Here is a 13,324-nt window from a genome sequence, read left to right on the forward strand (position 1 = left end):
AAGAAATTGCCATTTATTGTCTACTACATATTTAATACAAATCAGACATTACTTTTAATCAACATAATATTTTAAAATCATAAAACAAATCAAAATGCTATTGAAAAAAATGATGAGACCCATAAAATTATAAATCAGTGATTTCTGTATCTCTCAATGAGACTTCTACACCTGCCAACAGCTAGAAGCTAACTGCTCCAGCTGTCTCAGGCTGGAAGAGTTCCGCCTCTAGACTGAAAGTTTCAGCTTTTTCCATAGATGTTCAATAGGATTCAGATCAGGGTTCATAAAAAGCCACTTCATAATAGTCCAAACTTTTGTACTTAGCCATTCTTGGATGCTTTTAGATGGAGGACCCATGATCTACGGCTGAGACAGAACTTTCTGACACTGGACAGTACATTTTGCTTTAGAATTCCTTGATAGCATGGAGATTTCATTGTGCATTACACATATTCAAAGGCACCCTGTGCCAGATGCAGAGATGCAGCCCTGGACCTACACCATGATTTACAGTAGGTACAGTGTTCTTTACTTTGAAAGCTTAATTTTTTTTGGTGCGATCAGACACTGCTGTACCTTAAATTTGGGATCCAGCTTGTATCTCTTTGGAAGTTTTCCTTGGCTTTATGTCTACCATCCACAATATCCTTCTGTTCAATCTGGAGTCAATGTTCCTCTTGTGGCCACATCCAGCGAGGTTGGCTACACTCCCATAAACCCTTAACTTCTTAATAATAGAACTGTAGTCACAGAAACATAAAGCTGCTTGAAGATGGTCTTACAGCCTTTACCTTTGACATGCTGGTCACTTTTCATGAGAGATTAAGCATGGTTTCAAAGAGCTATAAAAGGTACCAACAAACTTGTTTTTTATACATAAAACATAAATAAAATAATGTGGCTGCACAAGTGTACACACCCTCTTATAATTAGGGATGTGGGTTGTATTCAGAATTAACCAATCACATTTAAACTGATGTTAAATAGCAGTCAGTAAAACCTTCTATCAATTAAAGTGACTCTGATTAAGCTCATATGAAGTTCAGCTGCTCTAACGGGATTTTTTTCGGACATTTAGGCAGTTGCCTCTTTCACCAAAGCCATTGTCCGCATAGAGCTTACAAATTGCCAAAAGCATTAAATATACCATGGATCAGAGTGAAGACGGTCATCAACAATACAAATATGACAACAGTGACATTACCAAGTGGACGTTCCTTGAAAATTGATGAAAAAACAATAGGAAAATTGCACTGGGAGGCTGCCGAGAGGCCTACAGCAACATTTAAAGAGCTGCAGGAATTTCGGGCAAGCACTGGTTGTGTACTACCTGTGACAACAATCTGCTGAATTCTTCATATGTCTGGGCTGGGGGGTAGGGTGGCAAGACAGAAGCCTTTTCTTACAAAGAAAAACATCCAAGCCAAGCTACATTTTGCAAAACCCTACATCAAGTCTGACAAAAGCATGTGGGGAAATGTGTTATGATCTGATGAGACCAAGACTGAACTTTTTGGCCATAATTTCAGAATGTATGTTTGGAGCAAAAACAACAACACTGCACATCACCAAAAGAACATCATACCCACAGTGAAGCATGGTTGTGGCACTTGGGAACTGTTTTTCTTCAGCTGTAACTGGGGCTTTAGTCAAGGTGGATGGACTCATGAAAAGATCCATATATCAGTCAATTTTGGCACTAAACCTTCAGGACTCTGCTAAAAAGCTGAAGATACCTCGCCTTCCCTCCTTCCTCCCCTCCTCTCTTTCCACATGTTTTGCCATCCTTCCCTTCCTCCTAACCTCCATACAAATGGAAATTATATTGTGATATTCTCCATTGCAAAGCATACTGTTTCCGGAATGTTAATTCTGACTTGTTGACGTTTTCCACACCTTTAACTTGGTTATGTTATATGCATTTTGTTATGTATGCTTCACTTGACTTCAATAAATAACTATTGAAAGTAAAAAGCTGAAGATTAATTTCACCTTTCAGTAGACAATGAACCAAAACATACATCCAAATTAACAAAAGAATGGCTTCACCAGAAGATCAAAGTTTTGGAATGGCCCGGCCAGAGCCTGGACTTGAACCTAATTGAAAATCTGTGGGGTGACCGTAAAAAGGCTGTGCACAGGAGACGCCTTCATAATCTGACAGATTTGGGGCGATTTTGCAAGGAATAGTGGGCAAAGACTCCCATGGCAAGATATGCCATGCTGATGATGACTCCTAGCACAAAAGACTCCTGTCATAAAACCAAAGGTGCTACAACAAAGAATTAGTTGAACGTTATAGGAAGTTTTTTATTTTCATGTTTTCCCCCTTTAAATATTTAGTTTTTTTTAGTTACAATAAGTATTTCAGTTTGTTTTTAATTGAATTGCACACATTATAGGTTACATATTAAAGGTGGAAAAAAATTATTCAAAGACTCCCTAGGCATGAAAGGGTCATAGGGAATTCATTAGTTTTTTTTATACATTTTAAATGAATCCGTGAATGTAAATTGTACACACATAGGGGGAAGCCATAGATGCTAACTTTGTTTCCTGCCAGAGAATGGGTTTGATCTGTTTCATTGTGGAAAATAATAGGCTTGTTAAATGGTCTAACTGAGATGACCTTGAACAGGGTTAGACACTAGAGGGAAATTCCATTAAACTGAATTTAAAATACGGTCTTAAAAATATGAACAACATTCATATTTTTCTATATCATACGTTTGAAAATATTTTAAGTGTAGCAATAACTTAATTCCATATTCATCAAAAATATGCTAGAGTATTTAACTAATGAGTGCATCATAAGTATAAAAAGTTGTCATACAGAAATGTGGATGGCGTTGCTTATAGCAGTCAGATACTGGCTTTTATTTTCTACAGTGCACTAAAAACAATAGCTGATATCTGATTAATTACTTTGAAAAATTCAGACATGTTCCTTTTCCTTCAGGTTTTATATGTGCAGCCTCTTTATCTGTTACCATGGAACACTCTGCTTTAATGTGTCATGGGGCACAAAGGTCAACTGAGTGCAGAGATAGATCTTGTTTTTTTTGCAGAAAGATTTCCATGTTGGGAGCATTCTGATTCACTTTCACAGCTCAGAAGTTTTAAAAGGAAAAATAAAGCTGCATAGATGTCCTGAGCACTGCTAGAATTTCTGCTTCAAAGAGAATAAATGAGTAACTGATTTATATTTCAAGTAGTCCATAGAATCAATTGGTGCTTTAAATCTTGTACGATCTACACCAAGAATGTCACCTAAACCCAAGAAGTCGAGGAAATAGTTTAAAAAATAAAGTACAAAAATATAACATTAACTGGAATTTTAACCTGGTACGTATCCGACAGCCACAAACAGGCCCCGTATTTAGGATGCTTAAACAATGTCAAATGATTGTCTTTAGGAATAGGTGCACTTTTATGCACTATCCACCCAAATGTACCATTTGTGCCCTACTGATTACCCAACTATCAAACACAGATCATATCAGGGGTACTAATGCAGCCTACGCCAGGTGCCTCTTGTCTGTTCTTTCTTCCTATGGCCACTATGGGATCTCCAATAAAATCAATGTAAAAAAAACTTCACAATCAAAGTACAGCAGCCTGAAATATCAAGCAGTGTATGGCCCTAGCATAAACTGCGGCATCAGTATTGAGTAATTCTGTAATCTGAGGTCTGTATTATCATATAGGTTGATTAGGAGAGCAGAGAAGGGAATCCTTTACTATAAGGGGGCTATCTTTGCCAATATGTTCATATTTGACTAGTATGTAATAGCAGCACTTACAATCTCACTACTAGTGTAAAGCTCTAATTCTAGCCTGATGCCTACTGTGTAGCTTGACTTCCAACCAGATTGCTGGCTAGTGCATATTGATCAATCAAAATATAATGGATATTATTTGGCTTTCTAATCTAGTGGGTGGGTTTCCCAGGTGACTACAGGCCAGCCACAAAGAGGCTGTAACTATGGGAGGGCATAAGAAGCAGCTGCCCATTATAAAGACAAGGTAAACTAATGGCATTATCATGCAGACATTTAATAAAGTACGATTAGAGATGCCACTGATGAGTATGAGTGTGGCCATGGGGGGAATAAGTTTTATTATACCCAGAATTTTCATTGTTAGTGTGTTATGCATAAGTGGCACTGCATGAAAGTGATTGCGCATTGGGGAAAAATGAGACCTGAAATATTTAAGTGCAGGCATGTTATTACCGTTTTTGCAACCGGGGATGAACACAGCTAGCACTTGAAAATAAAATAATTGGTATACTGAATGCAGCAAATATATGAACAATTGATCAGTATAATGAGGTAAACCAGGATTGAAATGTGAACAGAATTTAGCACAATATCCTGTCCTCTAGTTTTCAGTATCAAAGAAACCTTCTTTCCTAATACCCACTTTCCTGGGAAGAGTATGACATGCACAAAATCTACACTGAAACAAAATTGCTCCTGTTCCCAGCAAGACCTCCCATCAACTGACATTGTATACAAGGATTTTCCTCCCTGTTACAATGGTCCAAAGGGTCTGTTACATCAGTATCCAGTGTGCAGCAATGTTACTTCTTTCGGTAACTATTGAGCAGGATTGTTCCCCAAGCAACATGTATGCAAAATGAATATTTCCCTAATAATTTGTGAGCAGCAAGATTACTTCCCCAGTTATCGGTGTGCAGCAGGATTATTTCTCCAGTTATCGGTGTGCAGCAGGATTATTTCCCCAGTTATCATTGTGCAGCAGGATTATTTCCACAGTTATCGGTGTGCAGCAGGATTATTTCCCAATTATCGGTGTTGCTGCAGGATTATTTCCCCAGTTATCGGTGTGCAGCAGGATCATTTCCCCAGTTATCGGTGTGCAGCAGGATTATTTCCCCAGTTATCGGCGTGCAGCAGGATTATTTCCCCAGTTTTTTAGTGTGCAGCAGGAATATTTTCCCAGTATTTAGTGTGCAGTAGAATTATTTTTCCAGTACAAAGTGTGCAACAGGATTGTACAGCAATATTATATCTGCAGTATCCGGCAGGATTATTCTCTCAGTGCTGAATGAGCAGGAGGACCATTCACCATGTGAACAGCACAATGAGTGAGTACAAGTGCGATTTATGTGTCCCTCAGTGGTCAGGGTGTAAAATGAGTACTTTATCCCAGAGATGGTTGTGTGGAACTATTTTTCCAGTGAACACTCATTATTTTTGCAGTAACCAGCGTTATTTCACAGCAAACTGTGCAAAACTGATATTTCCCCAATGCGGAAGTATCCCCTAATAATCAGAGCGAACCAGGATTATGCCCCCCAATAATCAATGTTCAGTAAGATAATTCCGCCCGCTTGTTGGGTGTGCAGCAACATAATTCCTCCAGAAATGTGTGTGTGCAACATGATGATGTCCCCAGTAATCAGTGCACAGCAAGACAATTCCTTCCCCCACCCATTCACTGGGTGCTCAGCAAGATAATTCCTTCAGAAATAATTCCCCCAGTAATCAGTGTGCAGCAAGATTATGTCGCTGCTACGTTCCTCCCATTCTCTTATATTGTACCGCAAAGAGAAAAGCTGATCGGGTATACGAAACTCTTCTACCTTCAGACTCATAAGACAAGCCCAGTGTTTCCAAGAAGAGTGTGGCATTTTTATAGCTACAAAAGGAAACCTATTTATGCTCGTCTGTCATAGTGTTAACAGATTAGCCAATTACAGAAATGGCAGCATTTGCACAAACATCTTTTGCTTCTAAATAATGAGTTTATCAACTCCTTCATCCATTCACATTACTGTTATGGTGTGCTTACATTTCAATCAGTCCCCTCTGTGGCATTTTCTCAGATGTCTGCACTAGACCCGACAGCGTTCAGAATAATCCAGCCATTCTCTCGACATTTTCCAAAGTGATAAAATAAACAATAAGGTGTTAAATTGGGGAGCACTTTCATGTTCCTGCTGCCACCTGTTAATGAATCACTGTTCCCCAGGTCCTGATGAAAGGAATGCAGAAAAGTAATCTTGCTTTGAACTTGTGAAGATGGTAGGGTGAGTAGGGAGTGCAGCGCCATACTCTGCGTGTGATATGAGGAGTTAGCAGGATGTCAGCCTCCAATCAGAGGCACATCTGGAAGTCTCTTTATCTCTCCCAGAGCCGGCCTGTCTGTAATTAATACATCAAACCCTTAATTACAGACAGCACTTTTATGAGTGCTCAGGGAATATGGCTGCAGAATGGTGTCACTGTCAAGATGACAAAGACAAATAGAAGACAAAGTGACAGCTTAATGTGGCACTGAGTCTTGCTATGAACTGTGCATGGATGGATATGGATATAACTATATTCATACAAGCCATTGATACATAAATGTATTCAAACCTAAGGGAAAATTATTACTAACAAATTATCTGTCATGTCCAATAATGATGTTCAGGCTAGTGCTGTACTAACAATTTCATTTAAGAAATTAAATCACCCTGGTTCTTGTTACTACAACATTGAAAATGTGTAGTGGAGACACAAATATTGTCTCACTGTGCTGGAGAATGTCTGCCTCTAAGGAATACATTATTTTATATTTTGAGCAACAGAAATATATCTATATACTGTATATCTATCTATATATATAGATATATATCTATATATACTGTATACACACACACACACTGCATATATAAATATACATATGTTAAATACACATATCAATAGGGGGAGAAAGTAGAATGACAACCTTATCAGTGTGCTGCAGCTCCTTTCTTATCCTGACCAAAGGTTGATCAGACATATTGCTTAAATGCAGTAAAGGGGGAAAAAAAGGGGGAACTTACCTGTCTGGCAGCCTGGATTACAAGACATCCTTTGGCAGGGTAAATAAATATACAAAGATATGTTTTTCAACTACTGAACATTTTTTCTTAAAGGAGAACTATGAAGTGAGTGATTTACACTCATCCCCATAGTTAGAGCTGACTTGTGACATTGAAACTGTCCATTGTCAGCTCTATTGATCAGTAAGTGAGCGACAACATAATGCCACTCGCTAACTTCCCGATCATCTCCCTGCAGAGAGCGGCAACTGTCAGTCATCACTCTCCGCAGGGATTTCCCCCTCCCATCTTCGATCCTCAAGCGCTGACTGGAGAAATGGACGGGGCAGGCATAGCTGGTTGTGCTTCTAGATTGGCAGAGCCAGCTGTCAATCAGCCAGCGGGGTGGATCTCGACAGCATTGTCAAGATCCGTCCCAGCTGCAGTGTTCTCAGCATATAGCGGGCAATAGCCCGCTATATACTGAGCTTTGGGTCAAGGGAGGATGATATTATATATCCTTCCGTGACCCTAAAAAGAACGATGGGAAAAAAGGTTACCCTATATTTCTCCTTTAACAGTTTATTATAATTGCTATAGGGTGACAGTTTGCCAAAGAGGGCCACAGAGAAGGAGTAAGAGGGCCGCCGTGGCCCATAAAGCTCCAGTTTGACATACCTGAGCTAGAGCTACATGGGAAGCAGCTCAATCCTGCCACTGAAATCACTAGCAATTATTCACTAAGTGTGGCAAATAATCACTTAACAAATAGAGGCAATGGCTTCCTGTGTAGTAAGCTACACGTAGCCTGCAGCAGCGATCAGTCTTCCATGTGTGAGCTTGACCACTACAAGATGCTACTAGTGTAGCTACAACCTGTTTAGTGGTCATTTGCTACACCTAACAAATAATCTCTAGATATTTTAGTAGCAGAAGTGAGCTACTCAAAATCTCCTGTGTGGTTCTAGACTATGCAGGCAACTGCCAGGAAGTGGTTAAATCTCTCTCCACCAAGAGATGCAACTTGTCTGTGTGGCTCCAGCCTTAGCTTTACTGAAACCCATCCTCATGGTACTCCTACACTACCACGTTGGCAGTGATGATGAAAACCCCCAGTTGTCCACCATAATAGTTTGGTCAGAACCTTAATAAGAAAACAATATTTTCAAAAGAAAGGGAAAATACTAGGAGATTAGACAATACACTGTTTTTCAATTTGACTTGTTCTAACTAATGCACTGCATTTTGTACTGGAATGCAGTATTTGGGGCATGTGGGTTACAGTCTCCCATTCATGTTAATTGATAAGGAATTTCCTATTGCAGCACATGTTGATGCAGTGAGAAATAACATATGCATTTTGAAGCATATCTAGTAAAAACGAGCCCTCATTTCAGCTGTTATACAACATCCCTAAAGTGAGACTGGACTAGAGAAAACAAGGAAGCAATACTAGAAAGGAAACTTTAGCTGCCCAGCTATACACAGGTTCAGATCTCTATGGAAAATAAACCAGTAAACAAATATAGATATAGGAAAACAACTGTAATGCTATGTAAATATGAAAATGTAGATTTTTTTGGGGCAGTCTCTTATATTTTTTATGGAACGTGACAGATTACGGACATGCTGGATTACAGTGCTGCTATGCTTTATAATTATATTTTGGTGCTAGCTAAAGCATCTCGCTATTTAGATACATCATGTAATCATCAATATTAGGCCTCTTTATTCCAGCCTAGGTCATATGCCTTCTTAAAGAGATGAAGCTGGGCATGATGTGCACAAAGTTTGCTTGAGTTTGCCCAAGGCCACTCAAAACTCTGATGGTCACCCCCTCCTCCCGACCCACTCAGTGTCAGCAGTTGCAGCGCGTGCATTCCCTGCCTCTTTGTGATATATAGCTGTGGGGCAGGCAATGCATCTCCCCACAACTGACTGGGACAGGAGGGGAGGGTGGCTGTCAGAGTTTTCAGTAGGCTTTGGTAAACTAAGCTGAACTGGGTTACCTAGCACCAAGCTTGGGCACATCACTAGCCTTTAGCTTCCCATCATTAATACAAAACATCTTTTATTTTCAGTGATATAGGAGGATCAACTAGGCTGCCCCGTGTACTATACAAAGAACCCCAGGTTTTTCTGTTTTTTTTTTTTTAACACAAAATGATAAGATTGTTTATGTAAGGGCCTGTTCACACTAACCCCTCCACTAAAATGGAGCATTGTGTGTTGTGACAGCTGCAGCAGTGTGCGCTTTATTGCAAATAGCTGTAACTGTCACAGTTTTCATTTGTTTTCTTTTTAAACTTTATTTGAATTGTACAAACAGCAGTGTAGTTTGCTGCAGTGACTTGTGGACTATGTCTGCATTTAGTGACAGCGAACTGCACATCACACCTGCATTGTGGTGTGAACGGGGCACATAGAAAACAATTGTCTTCAATGTATCCTAGCCCTGACTGGCATTGTTTAGTTGCTGATGAAGGCCAGTCACTGCATCTAGTGTGAACCTAAAGCTGATCTCTCTTAAATGAAGTGCCTCTTTGCACCTTTGTATGACAGTAAGGTGTGCACAGCACCACAGCATGCACAACATTCATCCCGAATGGCACCTCAACACAAAAACGCAACATGCATTGTCTGGGGCAAAAAAGGGTCAGGTCCAGTTTTCAGTGTACTGGGGTGGGTTGGCAGCCCATTTAAAATTAATGGGCTGCCTTAGCCTAACACATACCGTGTGGCATAACCCAGCACACAGTTGGAAGGGGCCCGAAAGGAAATCTGTCTAAAGGGAAATATGAAGGCTGTCACTGTCCATCTCTTATTAACATGTTAGTTGCCTGGATGTGTATGCAGCAAGTGAAGTCAGAACTTCAAATTTGAATATTTTCTCAAGATTAGTGACTCAAAAAGCACTAGAGGCAGAGAATCAGTGCGACAGCCAAAGAACAGTTTTTTTTTTTTCAGGAGGTAAGCAATGGTAGCTTTTGAATTTCTCTAGTGGCAGGTGGACTTTTATTGATCTTTTAGTGCATGGGCCTTCCAGTTAAATGGATGTAAACTATATCTCAATAAGTGGGGGGAGGATTGGCTGAAGATTAAAAGAAAGTCCATGCAGTGCCATGAAGCAGCACAGTTAAGATCAGAGCACCACTGTTTGGTCACAGTGCGATAAGCAGAACAAAAATAGTTTAGATCTGAAAAAAAGACTACCACATCTATTTATAAAAAGTCAGCAATACGTCTATGACAATACTATTTACCTTGCCGTAATTACTTTTGTTAACGAGGGTGTACACACATAACGAAACGAGGTAAGGGTTAAAATGGACCATATAGGATTTTTTGGGAACATTTGCAGCCCGGAACTGAGCAAATATATTAGTAAAATCAGCAGTTTATATTCACTACTGTATATGAGTGGATACAATCTCACCCCTTCCCTTCAGACCAGTCAGATGGTGAGGGCATTAACGATCTGCAAAATCTTGCCAGGCAAAGACTGGGCTATGCTCTAAGGTGTATTTTAGGACTTTTGCAGTCTACCGTAGTTTGAGAAAACCCTCTATATATGTTTGAGGTTTGTTATGTGTTCCCATTCCCACAGCATTCCCAAAAATAATAATGATACAAAAAAACTACCTTTTTAGCTGTGTTTGGAGCAGGATTATACATACAGGGAGCTTCTAGTGGTTAGAATAGACACCAGTGTGCACATGAGGGACATACTAAGGGACACATTTTTTTTTTTTTTAAAGTGGACCTTCATCCCCTTTGACTAAAAATCCCATCTGCATGCGGATATGAAGTCATCTTACATTACTTAGCTAAAGAAACATATTTTTATTTTACTTACAATTGCTGTTTTTCTACTTTCTGGTCCACTTTGGCACACGTGATGTACTCATGCCCAGTCATGGCATCCTGGGAAGGTTACATCAGCAGAGCATTGCTGGGAAATCTCATCTGTAATCTCATGAGATCTCCGGGAAAGGCATTTTCCTTCCCTGAGATGATGTGCATGGTCACATGTCCTAGTCACATGTGCCATAGTTCCAGGAAGTAAAGGGAGATCTAGTAACCTGCATTTAGTTAAAATGGCCACTGTCAGAAGACTCGGGAAAGAAAAGAGAAATAAAATATGCAAAGAATACAAAGCCGGCAATTATCTAGGAGTATGTGTTTGTAGATTGACATTACTAAACATTTCTAAAGGTGCCTTTGTTGTTATTTTGAAGATATGGGATAACGTTTCTCTTTAACCCTCTCGCTGCCACCGACGTATGTCATACGTCGGTGGCAGTGGGCCCTTTTAAACAGGCTAAAGCCGCCAGGACTCTGTTTACATTTGTAAAGCCGCTTTACAATAGAAGCGATTCTGGCAACTCAGCTGCTGCCAAATTGATTGCCGAGGCCAGTAGTGTCCCACCCCCCCGCCTTGTTTCCGGGGCTCCGCTGCCCCTCCTGCAGGACCGGGCCCAGCATGTTGGGTGTTGGCAGGAAGTTGGGGAGGAGAGTGGCGAACGGGACTAGGAGTGATGCTGATTGCATCACTGCTGAAGCCAAGCAATAAGCTATTGGAGTTCAATCTGCAGTTCAATAGCTTATTTGTGGAAAAGTGACACTAGATGTCTTTTGGACCCTCAGTATCACCTTAAAGAGTACCAGTCACTGCTAATATGTTATCACATAGGGGGATTGTAAGCCCCCCATCTGATAGCAATTAAAGTAAAAAAAAAACCATAGTGCCCCTACATACGTATGAAAATGATGATTGCGCTACATATGGTGGGTATCGCTGTGCATGACCTGTAGGGTCTTTTTTTATGTATGCAATCAATTTTTAACCTGGATATGTTGGGTATCTACTTACTCGTTGTAACCTCATATTTTATATTTTACCCAAAAAATGGGTATTATATTGTGTTTTTGGGCACTAAAATTAACAAATGCATTTTTAATTCTTTTTTTAGGTTTGAAGAGCTGAACCAATATTGTGCAACATAAAAATTTACAACTGCCACCATTTTATTCTACAGGGTCTTTGCTTTCAGAAAATATATAATGTTATGGGGGTTTTAAGTAATTTTCCGGCCTAAAAATGAGTGCAAAAAAATAAACAAAAAAAGGCATTGGCAGTGAAAGGGTTAAGTACATTTACATATAATGCCTTGAGATCTTTAAACCTTTGTTAAGACAGGCAATCCCACTCATCTAGTTTTCAAGTGATAATAAAATCTGCCAGCACAGTACAGGCAGTGTTAATTATGCAAACAAAACTCCCCCCTCAACCCCCCTTGAAGAGTGAAAATGAAGTAGGATTTTTCAGCCCTGCCATTTCCAGAATAGAACATTCAAAGAAGGTAAGCTGCATTTTTTTTTTTTTTTTACAGGTAGGCTATGTGAATGGGAACATGTAACAAATGCAAAGTGGGTGTTATCCCAATTTGGCTGTAACAGTGCAAATACACTTTAATACAGAATACGGAGAAAGTGAGAATTAATTCCTGATTCTATTGTATGATGGATGCCCAGCTCCCTTTAGTCTGATAATAAGCAAAAAAGGTAATGTGATTCCAGCCTGAGGAGTGGAAGCTGGCTTACCTAATAATACAGCACAAGGTGCAATGGGAATGTGCAAAATGCCGGAACCATTGAAACCAATTAGCGCCAATTTTACTGTATTAGTAAAATATGGAATCTGATTGTTTTGGGTCATTGCACATAGTCTAGAGTCTAAAGAACCAAATATGTAGGAACTGCAGTAACAGCTTCTAAGAGGTCCCTTCCTCCCCTACGTTACTATCTCTATTATTAAAGTAGTAAAACTGTGAAATGCACATGTGCTATAAGGAAAATCCTCCAGTGAAGAGCGTCAATGTGAACCTGCTGAGAGGTGATGCAAAGCACATACATACAGTATGTCCTCTGCACTTAGTCGGGTGATCCATTATATAAGATGATTTAAGTAGAAGGGATGTATCATTTGCACCAGTTGCCAGCAGGGTCCTTGCAGGGTCCTTGTGCATCTCTGCCATGGAGGATTTCCTGCCAGCATCTCTCAGCTCAACACATATATGAGCTTTACTACTGCAGGACAGTAAAGGGAGTGGATAAATATTTGCAAAAGGATCCCAACTTTACCAACAAATGTATTACAAGAGGCCGTGTACAATTCTATAACAGATGAAACATTCACTCACTAAATAGGCTAAACGTGCAACATGTTGGCATCTGGACATTATTAAATAAACAGTCCATAATAGAAGTCACCAGCACTCAATGATGTGTGCAAGAAGTAAAGCACTTATTAAATTGTCACATGCGTCATACAGCCAACGTTTCGGGGCCAGGCAGGGTCCCTTCTTCTGGACGACATAGTGACCTTCAAGGTTTCATCAAGGTCTGTATACTGTATGGAGTGCAGGTGATTTTGTATTATTTATTAAATAAACAGATATTTCATAGCAGTGTCACAAGCTGGCCTACCCCCTCCCCTCCTGC

At 39.9% G+C, this 13,324-nt stretch overlaps 1 protein-coding gene across 1 annotated transcript in view; it reads right to left on the reverse strand.

The window, feature by feature from the left end:
- LOC108800797 (cell adhesion molecule 1-like) overlaps positions 1 to 13,324 on the reverse strand; it is a 111,915-nt gene that overhangs the window by 60,705 nt on the left and 37,886 nt on the right. The window lies entirely within an intron of this gene.

Source organism: Nanorana parkeri, unplaced genomic scaffold (assembly GCF_000935625.1).
Source record: "Nanorana parkeri isolate BGI_ZX_2015 unplaced genomic scaffold, ASM93562v1 scaffold2138, whole genome shotgun sequence".
Classification (NCBI taxonomy): domain Eukaryota; kingdom Metazoa; phylum Chordata; class Amphibia; order Anura; family Dicroglossidae; genus Nanorana; species Nanorana parkeri.